The sequence below is a fragment of the Cupressus sempervirens genome, chromosome 4 (genome assembly GCF_028749045.1).
Source record: "Cupressus sempervirens isolate cs-2001-9-10 chromosome 4, ASM2874904v1, whole genome shotgun sequence".
NCBI classification, from domain to species: domain Eukaryota; kingdom Viridiplantae; phylum Streptophyta; class Pinopsida; order Cupressales; family Cupressaceae; genus Cupressus; species Cupressus sempervirens.
The window spans coordinates 412,162,022-412,170,036 of record NC_143121.1 but is presented as its reverse complement, the minus strand read 5'-3'; positions in this window follow the sequence as shown (position 1 = coordinate 412,170,036).

Genomic DNA, 8,015 nt, shown 5'->3' with positions numbered 1-8,015 from the left:
TGGATTCTCTATTGCAAATACTAGAAATGCCACATCAAGGTGCCCCAACTATAACATGGTGCTTGCTTCAAGAAAACCTTGCATAGTTAATCACTACCCTTAACACTTGTAGCATAGACCCCCAAAAATTGAACCACACTCTCCTTGATTGTTGTATTCTAGCATAAAATTCCTTAATGTCATGATATCACTTAGCATTGATGCCTATATAATTCACATGGAAGGGAAAAAAATTCCCATTCTCCATCATTAACTTGGAGGATCAAATATCAGCCTGATGGAAAATTAAATGCCACATATAACCATACAAGTGTCATATATTTTCTTCTTATCCAACATTAATAAAGCCTACTAGCATAATGTTTCATTCTTTTCATTTGGCATTCATTGAACTATCCTTTTTCAAAACCTCTTTGGCCTTCTCCAACTCATCACACTTGGTTAGAGATTCAAAATATAAAACATATGCTATCCATTTGGGTTGGAACTTTTTATACATAGATAAAATATGGATTCCACTTTATTGTACATCTACAAGGACATATACATTTGCATCAAGTCAACATTAGATGACTACAAAGGCCTCAAACCACTGTCCTCAAATCACTTCATATAATTTTTGGCATACTCTTTTTCTTGAATATTTGATAATAGGTGAATAATTTTCTCATATGTAAGCACACTCATAGGGACCCTTTACTCCCCTATCTCTTTAAAAATCTATATAGACTTCATGGATTGTCCAACCTTAACATAAACTTCCATGTGATATACAAAAGAATGAGAAGTTAATTTATATCTTTGTTCATTATTTTGGACCTATATGAAATTTTTAAAAATAAATAAAATCTCCCCTCTATTTTATAAATGCTCTTTAAAATGCTTCATTTTACTACTCTCGTATGTACAATTAGGTCAAAATTTTGTCATCAAAAGTAGCTAAAATTTTAATAATCAACTATCTTAACCTTCCAGTTATGATCTACCAAGGAATGTTGAGTCCATAAGTGGTCTCATCTAAATTTTTCTCTCTCAATCTTCTAACCCCCATGAAATCATTGGGAAATTAGTTCAAATATAACTAAAAATTGACCACTAGAAACTTAATCTTCAACAATCTCACAAATTACCAGATTGGTTGTAAATGGAATCCTTACTGGCCTTAAAGTTTTGATAAAATCTAATATATGGGTCTTGGCAATTGACAAACATGCTCTCTAGTTCAAATATTTTTATCCTATAAATAGACTCCTTATGATATTTCTTGGTTAAGGAGATGAAGACACCAGTCTCAACAAAAAGGAGGTCTATATGTCAATCCCAATAGATACCCAATAAATGAGAAGGATCGTCTAGTACAAGAAATATTGTGATAAAGATCCATCTACCATACCAAAGAATAAAAAGGAAGGCTACTCGATCAACCACTAAGGAAGAAAAGTTCATCTCAGGAAATTAGAAGAGATAAACAACAAAGGAAGTTTCTAGGAAAAAGAAACATGGCAGGAAATAAAAAGAGGTTGAAGAAAAAACAAAAAGAATAAGTCATATCGATGAGTTATAGAATTAAAGAGAGGAGGAGTGTAGAGTAAAGAACCCACAATTGAAAACTTTGTCAAAGAAATAGAAAAATTGGTAAGCTTAGAAACTTGTAAAGATAATATACAACTTGGCAAATGAGGAAGATAAGAAGAAAATTGAAGAAATAGTTATTCTAAATTTGCACAAATTTAAGAGAACACCTCTTGAGTTACATTCACTACTTCCTAATGTATTAGAATTTATTATTAATGCAAGATGGAAATTTGCATTTCAAATGGATAAAGACATCAATAAAAATATTTGATGGAAGCTCAACTAGAGCTAAGTTATAAAGATGCAAAGGAATTGTATGAAGATCATAAGAAGGAATTTAGAGTAAAGGAAAGAGTAAAAGGAATCCTAATGGAAGATGTTCAAAGGTTACATAATGAGAAGGTTGGTATATAGAGAAATATTCTAAAATCATAAGGGATGTCACAAGGATACACATCTCCTATTTGAGTGGATGATACTTATACTATTTAAGAGATAATTGGTAGTGTGGTACAGGATATTTCATAATAAGTAGAGGAACTAGAAGCACAATAGGTGAAGATACCAACTAGTGAAGCGAGAGCTATTGATATAATCGGTCAACCTGATCTATCTTTAAGATAGGAAAATATAGTTTCATAAGAGAAGAAAAATAAATAATTGAAGTAGTTTTCAAAAAGGAGGAATGCGAAAAATGTTGAATAATAATATCAAATAAGAAAACTCAATCTTGAGCAAGTATGATAAATAAAAGGAAACTAGTCAAAATTCTAATTGAGGAAGAAGTTGAAGATCTAGGTAAAGAGGAGATCATTCCTACACCTATAGATATCAATAATTTAAGACCCAAAGATTTGATGGAATATTCAGAAAAAGGTAAGAGGAAAGATATCAGAGATAAGAAGAAGAAAGAAGTATTGAGACGGACTAGGAACATCTTAGCAAAGTTAGTACCTGAAGTTGAAGATAATAGAGATTATCTATAAATTAATCAACTGGACACATTAATCAAATATATTTTTGATCAAGAAATATATTTTTTGTATGTAGCAATGAGCATGGTTTAAGAGAATTTGGAGAATAAAATAATAGAAAAAATGACAAAGAAGATAATTGAAGTTGGAGAGAAATTGACATATTTGGTAAAGGAAGTAAAAGGAACACTTATAGAAGCAAGAAAATCCTTAACTAAAATATTAAACTATTGTAAATCAATAAAATATTTGGAGAAGCAAAAAGATGATGTACACAAAGAATTGGAAAGCCTATGATGAAATTTTTATCTATTATCAAGTTTATTTACCCTATTCAATGATGAGGTGAAAAAGACACTAAAAATGATAAGACAACCATGCGATGAGAAAGATAGAAGAATGTTAAATATACTAGAAGTGAAAGAAATTATATCCCCTATCATGAAGGCTATTCAAACAAACATAAAGAAATAAATGGAAGTATTAGAACTACCAAGTGCAAATTCAGTTCATAAACTAAATGATCTTGGGACTCAGATGCAAGAAAAGGTCATTGCATTGAGTCATCTAAAGAAGACTTAGGACACCCCCCTAGATTCAACATGATCTAGTTACAAGGTTATGTTTGAGAGATTGGAATTAACAGTTACATGATGTTAAAGATTATACCTTTGGCATTGTTTTCAGAGAAGGATAAGATCAGAGAAGAAGACCAGAGGTGAATATGATGCAGGAGTATCCTAGGTTGCCTTGTTATCCTTCTTGTTGTTGCTAAGTTGTAGTGTTGACTGAGCTCTAGCATTGTTGAGTTGTAATTGTTGTTGAGTGCCAATATTTTCAAGCTCTAGTATTGCACAGGCTCCTATGTTGGTCAAGTTGCTTCAAGTATCGAGTTGGCTTGGTGATTTCTTCTAATATTTGGTTCCTTCTTTGATTGTGTTTTTCTGTTCATTCTTAGTACGAGCCAACTTGTTCATTTAATTTGATTCATGCATTATATGTAAGGATTGATCATTAAGATATGTGTCAATCGTTACTAGGTAGACCTTCTCTAATGTGAAGATCTAGAATCTTTTGTAAGTCATTTTGGCAAGTATAAGTATCGTAGAAGTTGGTGAGCAAGACTCTTGCTATTTGATCACAATTCTATCATGATGGATACATTTTGATATATGTTTTATCATTTGTATTGGATGTAACCCATAAATCCTTACAATTAGGAATATTTGTTGATATTTTGATGAATTAATAAGATATTTATGTCTCACTCTCTCTCTCCTTGGTGTTGTTCTCTATATTTTTCTTCTGTTGTTTTTACTCAGCAAGGTGGTTTGATAGTTAGGTGTGCCTCTAGCCCTAATTACCCAACCTCCCCTTGTATTAGAATATCAAAGGAGAAGTCTAGAGTAAAATATTGAAGATCAAGGAGTGTAAGGCAAAGGAGGATGATCTAAGGGGTAGTAGATTAGAAGAAGTGAGTTAAACCAACTCACATAGTACAAAACTTAGTGACCTCAATTGTATTTAAAGTTAAAGTTAATTACATCAATGCCAAAGGGGATGATTATAGAGATAATTGGCATCGGAATTACCTGACCATTTATTAATTGGAAAGGTATATACTTATTTGGTGGTTGTCACTAATGAAAATCATACATTGATTAGTGAGAACTAAGTTTGAAATTAAATAGGTTAGGCAAAGGAAGGACACATGTCATGATCGGTGATCACTAAGTGAAGATTAGTGATTATATGAGAAAGTATGGATGATTTGCAAATTGGTTAAGGAAGAGGTTAAATCTAGAAATGAAATCACATTGGATAGTGTGAACTTACAAGGAGAAGGCTACAAAAAAATAAAAGGATTACCTTGGGATGTGTAACACATTTTGTCCAATCCAAGAAGTGGACAAGTAAAGTATGCATAGAGGATGACCCAGTTGAATCTAATCATTTGGATTTATGAAATGTTTGAGAAAAAAAGAGGAAAATAAAAGTTCAAAATGAAGGGTTAGGATTAAGAGGAAAAAATATTGTAGGTAAACATATAGGTTGCATAATAGACATATTAAGAGATGAAGATGTAGTTGATGAATAGATTGATGAAGGAAGATGATCACTAAAAGCCAGTAAAAGAAAGTGATCCAGCAGTTGTGATCAAGACATAGAGAATAGAAGTTCACAATGCAGTAATATCAAATCAAAGAGTAGGAGGGATTTGACAAGCAAGGAGTCTCATATCCATATCAAAGATTTAGTCGTATCCTAATAGTTATAACCAAAACATCCCTAAATTGGGTGGACCCTAATAGGTTCAAAGGGTTAAATCCCCTAAAAACAAGGAAAATGTTAGCAAATATGTTTGTACTTCTAACAAGGTATAAGGTCACTCCTAACAACATGAAGCCTCAAAAAGGGTAGTTGTACGCTCTTAACTAGGCAATTTATTTACTACAATATAAAATATTTGTGGGTATTATCCCTACTACAATTTTTACCTTCTAAGAAGGGTTCCCATGTGATCAAACCCATTGTTCCATGATTCATATGTGTATTATTATTTAATATTATTATGATTTACTTGTTACTACTAGTTATATGTTTATCATTTGGAAGTTAGCAATTTGTTTTTATAAATCAACAATTAAATTTTGGAATCAATTGATTCTACTAATCCCCCCCTCCCCAAGTCCCCCCTAAGTACCTCTAAATCCTAACAAATAATAACTGAAAAGATTGATTATAAATTAAATACTTTATGATTATACATGGTTGAGTTAAGAAACCTAATTTAATGAACATTTATTAAATAATATTTCTTTTCATTTTGCATAATTGAATCAACAAAAATTTGATATTAACTTTAAATATGTTAACAATATTAATATAATTAAAATATAAATTGTGCAATTTAAATGCATTTGATTTAATAATTCAACTTTTATTATAATTATAAAGTTCAATTAAGTCAATCAAAAAAATTTGAATTATAATAATATATCTATTTAATAGATTTTTTAATTGAGTTTGTTTTATTTTTAAGTTTCTTTATTTAAAATCAAAAAATTGAGATTTTTCTTTAAATTAGATGAGATTGTTAGTTTTTTTGGAATTTACAAGTGGGAAGTATACTTCTAAGAGGGGGGGGTGAATCAGAAGTATCAAACTTTAACCAATAAAACTTTTAACTTAAATTAATACATGCATGAAACATATTTAAATAACATGAAAGTAAAAGCATGCATGAAAATAGTTGACACCATATTTGATCACCCAGAAACCCTCCAAAATGAGAAGGTAAAAATTGGGTGGGGATGACAACCACAACTTACTATTGTAGAAATAATGTAACTTTTCAAGGTTACAAAGTTTGACCATGAGCCATGGTCTGCCCTGTGAAAGGCCTACCTTGTTAAAGGCTTTCACACCCTGTTAAAAGTGTACCTTTCTAAAGGATTTACAAAACATTCACTTGGAATGTCACCCTATTAAAGGATTTATACAATGGTTGTTAAACCAACCTAAGTCCATAGGATTTCATTCTACTAATACAATTGTTAGAGAGTATAGTATAATGTTTGACCTGATCACTTGCAATTTGATATTGCCAATTTTAGATCACTATTTAATCCAATTTGATCCTTGTTGATTTGATATGAAGTTTTTGTAGTGTTGATACTTTGTTCTGCTAACTAATCTTGCAATTCCTTTGTTCTTCTAAGTCACCTTGAATGTCCTCTTAACACTTTACCCCTTTACTCCTTCTATTCTTTGCTCACTTACACTCTATTTGCCACTCTGAATTATGGGGCTTCGACCTTCTTAAAAGGTTTTCGTGACTTAGGGTTAGGTATGAATCTACAGCTGAGATTCATCCTTTTTGCCTCTTTAGCATTCCATTTTTATGATTGGTTGCATGTTGATTACATAGGGAATCAAATAGATTTGATCTTATCTCTAAGCTTTGAGATCTATCCATTAGCTGGCATGCAACATGATTTACATCTTCATTTTTGAAGACACAAACTCTTATGTTAATATTGTGTTACTCGGTACTTGATAAAATTGTTGCTCGGCACATACTAAAATTATGTCTGGCTCGACACCTGAATATGCTTGGCATCTATTGTTTACTCAGCATATATATTCACTCGACACTATCTATTTTCTCGGCACCTAACTGACTTGGCACTTACTATCTTTTTGACTCAACACCTATTGCAACTTGGCACTTGTATATATATTATACTCAGCATATGTTGCTAGCTCAGCATGAACTTTAGCAAATGGTTTAAGTGTGTTGACACTCAATTGTCAAAACTATTCTGAGATCAACAATCTCCCCCTTTGACATGAGTGTCAAAAACACTTAACTATACATGATGCATCTAACTCTCTTGAGTATAATATAACTACAATTCAGCATATATACAAAACTTCAAAGTTTGTTCAAATTTTTGTGAAGAACTATATACCTCAAATTTTGTAACTCCCCCTGAGTTGATGTTCCTTTAGTGTATCCAAAATCTCTCTTAGTAGATTTGTCTCATGTTGATTCATTCTAATACTCTTTATCTGATGTTCTTTATTTTTGTGCTTTTTTTGTTTACTCCCCCTTTGTCTGCTCTTTTCTTTGGTTGTTTTGACTCCCCCTTTTAGATTTTTCCCCTTGCAGATTAAGTCTCCTTCTAGGCTTTTGATTTATCTCCCCCTTTTCAATTTCTCCCCATTTCAATTTCTCCCCCTTTTTGACACTAATGTCAAAGAGTCTATGCTCTAACTGAGTATTTTGCCAAGAAGGTTTTGTTCACTTCCATTACAATTCTTAGAGCAACATCCCACTTTTGTAGTGCAACTTTTAGGGATTTTATTTGGATAGTTGTCTCTGGTACAAGGTGAACTAGGCCATCTAATGTAGAAAGATTTGGATCTTTCTTCAACATATTTTTTGCACAAGCTAGTTCCTTTGTAGAATCTACATGTGAAGGGTTAGGGCATATTAAATCTGAACTAATTTGGCTCTAGTATTAGCCTCATCTTCTATTAATACAACTAGTTCCTTGTGTGTGTGAAGCATTGTATGAAAATGCTTCTCACTTTGAGTTGGATCTTTTGGCAGCTACATGCCAAATATTTTCAAATTTCTTTCCAAGCTCATTATTCTTTGGCTGGTTTCCTGTGTGAAAATTGAAGGATCACAAAATTTTGTGTATAATGAGAATATATTCTCAAGTCCTTCCTTCACTTTTTCTATCTTTTTAGCGAGTTCTACTTGTGGAAGTGCTATTTCACTAGATATTTTCTAATTTACTTTTGCTTGAAACTTATTTTTTGACCATTCCATAAGTTTTGCATTAGTGACATGGTCTTCACTTTGCACCTGGTTGACTATTTCTAAAATTTGCTCCATAATGGGCTTTGTTTCATCAGGTGATTGCAAGCTAAAGGCATCTAAGAAGATGTCCT